This window comes from Echinops telfairi, unplaced genomic scaffold (assembly GCF_000313985.2).
Source record: "Echinops telfairi isolate 266 unplaced genomic scaffold, ASM31398v2 ScPeMD7_70;HRSCAF=299, whole genome shotgun sequence".
Classification (NCBI taxonomy): Eukaryota; Metazoa; Chordata; class Mammalia; order Afrosoricida; family Tenrecidae; genus Echinops; species Echinops telfairi.
Genome location: NW_022103968.1, coordinates 23,031,667 through 23,037,150, shown reverse-complemented (window position 1 = coordinate 23,037,150; position 5,484 = coordinate 23,031,667).

The following is a 5,484-nucleotide window of genomic DNA, read 5'->3' as shown; positions in this document are numbered from 1 at the left end:
TGCTCAAAACTGCTGTTTTTCTGTACATCAGATCTTTATAAACTGAGGATTCCTGTAGTTTATACACAGTACCAAAACAAGAGAGGAACTATTCAAGTGAGCGATAAGCACATATAAGCCAGATTTATAAATAATTATAGTGTTTATTAGCTTGTAAGGAAGCCTGGTGGTATATCTCTGGTGGTGGTACAGGTTAAGCACTGGGCAGAAGTTCAGGCTCTCTGCTCCTGTAAAGATTTACAGTCTTATAAACTTTGGTAAAGTAGGGAGTCAGGGAAAAGAGAAAAAGTCTCAGCAAGATGGATTGATACAGTGAATGCCGCCATGGGCTCAAACGTAACAATGGCGGAAGATGGCCTGGGACCGGTCAGGGTTTTATTCTGTTGTACATTTGGACACTGTAAGTCAGAGCCAATTGAATGGCACCTGACAGCAACAATAAACCCTAAGAAGCCGTTCTGCTCTGTCTTATACATTTCTCTGAGTTGGAATGGACTCAAGGTCAATGGGTTTGATCTGGGTTTTCTCCTAGCCTGCATAGATTTGAGACGTGCTGGTGGCACAAAGGTAAATGCAGGGCTGCTAACAGAGTTTGAACCCACTTTAAGGTAGAAAGTTCTGGAAATCTTCTTCCATAAAGATTACAGGCCCAATGGGGCTGTTTTTATTCTATTACATGTGGTTGTTATGTGTGGGAATTGACTCACTGGGCATATAATAGCACAAAGAAATATTTTGTACAAAAGGGAGCAGGTCCAGGGGTTGTGAGAAATGTATGTACATATAAATTGTGTGTGTTGCTATTGTTTTTTGAAACTAGTTTACTCACTCTCATTTGAGTAAATATTAGAAATGGTTGAATGTATTGCTCTTTTATATTTTCCTTGGACATAACATAACACGCTATTATGGATGAAATTGTTTCCTCCATGTGCTGTAAACCCTAACTACTGTGCCTGGGGCTATAATCCCACTCAGAAACGATTGCCTTTCTTATGTCAATGAGGCAGGATTAGTGTAGGCTATGTCTTGAGTTCCTGTTCTGGTGGCTTAGTGGTTATGCATTGAGATGGTAAGTGCAAGGTTCCTGATCCTCAGGAGAAAGACTGGGATTTCTACCCCTCTGTGGTAGGCCCTGTTGACTAGAGAAACAAATCTCATGACATTTACATATATAAAAGAAAGCACTTTATATCAAGAAAACGTCCCAGCCCAGACTAACTCAAGTCCATAAGTCTGATACTAGTCCATGAGTCCCTCTTCAGAGTCATGTACCCGCATACAATGATGCTGAATGCAGGAAGATCAGTCCAGTGGGGCAGTCATGTGGACCCGAGCTGGGAGGAACTGTGGCAGGGCCCCAGATCTCTGAGTATGGCCATAAGCAGAAACGTGATTGGGGGAGAGAGGAAAGTGTCCTTCTCTCTCCCAAGGTCCTCCTTATGAGGCCACACCCCCAAGGAAGCACCATCAGGCTAGAGACCCGATTGAGTGCTCTGACTCCACCCTAGCAGGGAGTGTCTAGTTGGCATAAAACCTCTAAGGACCCCATCCAGTAAAGAGTTACAGTCTCAGAAACTCACAGGAGCAGTTCTACCTTGCCCTATCAGCTCAATAGGAGTCGGCATTGACCTAACAGTGTGAGTTTTTATGTCTTGTGTCAATCTCGAACGCAATACAAAGGGACAGGTTAGGCAAGAAGTGATGGGGGAGGATAGATACCAAGTTCACCTGTTTGTTAAAGGCACCTGTTTGCTTGTAGTGATTCGGTCCTGGCAGCTCTATGTCAGAGCTATGTTAGAGCTGACAAACATGTAGCAATTTCCTTAATGGATCCCAATGATTTCAAAAAGGAAAATCACAGTTTCTTCTCCTACTTATTACATGGCTTTTACAAATGTTCATAGCCTTTTAAAATGCTCGTTGTGGGTATAATAAACATGTTAAAGGTAAGTCATTGCGGTGCTCATAAGAGATCGTGTAGACTGCAAAAGCCAAATGGTCTAATATATTTCTTGAAAAGAGAGAATCTCTGACATCTCAAGTGTCCTGCAATGTTAATAACACGGAGCTTATGATAAATAACATGGAAAATCTCAATTTACTCCAAAAAGTAAAAATAACCCAAATGACATTTCCCCTAATCAAAATTTAGCAAAGCTACTAATACTAGGAGAAATAATAAGAGTAATGTTCAACAGGGAGAGAATGTATACAATTTCAAAATTTAGAAACCCTGAACATTATATATTTTATATGCAACATATAAGACTGAACTCAATAATTGGAAAAATAGAAATACTTTTACTAATACAAAGGAAAGTTAAAAAAAATACATGAAATGTCCATATTAACAAATTAGAATGTAACTAAAAATAAAGCCCTTTGGAAGGTAGAAGGAAAAGGTTAATATCAATAACATGATTAGTATTAATAATAAAGATAAATTAATTAATTTGAGGAGAAAAAATAGTTAAACTAATAAAGTCTAATTTTGTGTCTTTTGAAAAACCTAAACAGTATATAAAAATAGATTTTTTTGGTTATGAATAGAAAGTACCTATGCAAAGTAAGAAATGGGGACAAGGAAATAACCATCAGTAAAGTAAAAGCGCCCTAATGATGTAGCCCTATCTACGGACAGTCGTGGAAGCTCTACGGAGTGCTTCTATTCTGCCCCACCAAGTTGCTGTGAGCTGGAATCTCCTCACAGCCTGGGACTGGGTGTCAAGGAAATGTTAGTAAGATAACTCACTCAAGTTTGTGCAAATAGATTTGAGACCTCTGTGAAATATTGCTTGGCTCATCAAATGTAAATGACTAAATCTGCCCAGTGATGGGAACAAGATTTTAAAGATTTAAATAAAGCAGAAGCAGACGATAATTCAGGTGTTAACCTTAAAAGAGTACCTGGTCGATGGTTTTATAAGCAAGTGCAACTGAAACTTTAAAAATAGATAAATGCTATTTAAACTCATTTAACCATAAATGAGGTGAAACATTAAAAAAAGTAAAACACTAGACATATAATAACATTACTCGCAATTGATAAAATGTTATACAACTAAAATACACAAAATCTTTGTGTTATTGTGGTAGAAAACCTTCCAAATGAGATCTAGCAATGTACTAAAATAATAATAGTTGACAATTAAATGTGTTTTGAGATAAGAGTATAATGATGTTTTTTTAATTTGATTTATTACTATATTTCCCCATAATAGCTCAAATAAAGAAGAAAAACATCTCTATTAATGCTTAAAAGATATGAAAAATTAAACAAGGCATTAAATTCCCACATTCTTTTCTGGTTTAAAGCAAGTCTTTATACTTTAACTACACTTTTACTCACATATTCTTGCATATTTAGATCTTTCAGGTAGATGACACCGAACTCAACCTATCTTTCTGTAACATTTCAAGTTCCACACTACATTTGTGGTGCTTAGCTATGTGGCTACACACAGGTAGGAAAAAGAGATTACTGATCCCAGTGGTCCCTCTCTAACATCCACCTTCCGGTCACTCACACAGGTTTTTGCCCCAGGAAAGGCATCTCCCAATTCACGTGACTGAATCATATTGTTGTTGTCATTGGAAGCTATTGAGTGAATTCCAACTCAAAGCTCAGCCGGGTGACAGAGCATGATGGCCGCCGGAGGGTGTTCTAGGCTGTAAACTTTAAAGGAGCTAATCCACAGGTCTTTCCGGTGGCAGACCCCCCAACTGGTATGAAGCTTTTGGTTGGTAGCCCAGTGATGAATCAGTCCCCCACCAGGGCTCCTGGAGGTAATCATACAACCCTCTTATTCCTTCAGCAAAAGAAGTCATTTTAGAAGCTCCTGAGTGACTATATCCAACTCTAAGGCCACAGTCTGCATGCTCTCTGCTCTCTATGACCACCATGACTACGGTCGTCAGAGAAGACAGAAATAGGATTAAATATACACGGGTTTTATTAGGGAAACTCTTGTAAAAAAAAAATTGAAGGCGATGCTGGGAGGCATTAAGCCATTAGAGTGTGTTTGTGTGTGTGTGTGGGGGGGGTGTGATGGTGGGGTGGCTGACCACCTCTATGGAAGGATGTAGAAAGGAAACCTAAGTGGAGGCATGCGGGACTGTCCAGAAAACGTAGTAAAGCCATCAGAAAGGCCTGCGCTGAAGTTGTGCCTTAGAGGAGATCCATGTTTCCTGCGTTGGTAGCACTGCCGTGTTTAGTCGTGACGGTAAGCAGCCTATCTGAAGCATGGCATAAGCCAAAAGGCCGCTTTGGATTTAGAGTGAAGCAGCTGGGGCCTTTATATGCCCGGTGGCTGGATGTCTGCTAGGCGCATGCTTAGGGCCACTGCAATGATCCTGTCTTAATGAACTGCGACCTGTGGTAGAGTCAAATATCTTAATATGGCTCTTTCACTGGAGTCTCTGTAACTCCCATCAGCTGATTGGGTGGGACTTGGCAAATAGGGTGTGTACAACACTACCATGCCCTGGCTAAAAGGATCGGCTAGCTTCAAAGCAGTAGCAGGAGAGAGAAACCTTGGAAGAGCACGTTCAATTCTGTGTCTGAAGTGGCAAAGGGCTCCGGGAGCAGATGCATCAGAGACTGGCATGGAGACCCAGAAGAGCAGTGCCAACACGTTTAGTACCTTCTCCTTATCTGACCTGAGACTATGGAACTGGGGGACAGACTGACAGGCAGGCTGTCTTCTTGGCCCATGGAGACAAAGGCCAAGGGACCACATGACTGAGAGGCTGAGAACCAGAGAGACCCTGGGCTGCTGACTGAGACCAATGACTGTATCCTAACTGTTTGCAGAGCTTGACTTGAGGTGATTTATTAAGTTCCCTAATAAACTGCTTTAACCTTGAGTGTTCCTTGTGAGTTCTGTGTGGCCACCGCAACCAATTATGGAACCCAGCATAGGGCTGTGGGAGAACTAGTTGGTGCCAGAACAGACAAAGAAGGATGGACCATGGAGGCTTCTCTGAATTCTGACTCGTGGCCAGAGGGAAACCTGAGGAGGTCAGATATTTCCACCCCCATGCTGTATTTTTCTTTTTAAAAGTTTTAATAAATCATTTTATTAGGAGCTCTTAAATCTCTTTTAATAATCCACACATCAGTTGTATCAAGCATATTTGTACATATGTTGCCATCATCATCAGTTCCAAAACATATTCTTTCTACTTGAGCCCTTGGTATCAACGCCTCTTTTTTCCACTCCCACGCTCATGAACCCTTGATTATTTATAATTATTTTTATTTTCATATTTTACACTGTTCATTGCCTTCCTTCATTCATGTTTCTGTTGTTTGTCCTTCTAGGGGTAGGGGGGTGGGGGTTATACATCGATCAATATGATCCGTTCCCCTTTTCTCCCCTTTTCACAACATCCTCCTCCCCTACCCTCATGGCATTGCTACTCTCATTATTGGTCTGGAGGCGTTTATCTGTCCTGGATTCTGTGTGTCGAGAGCTCTTA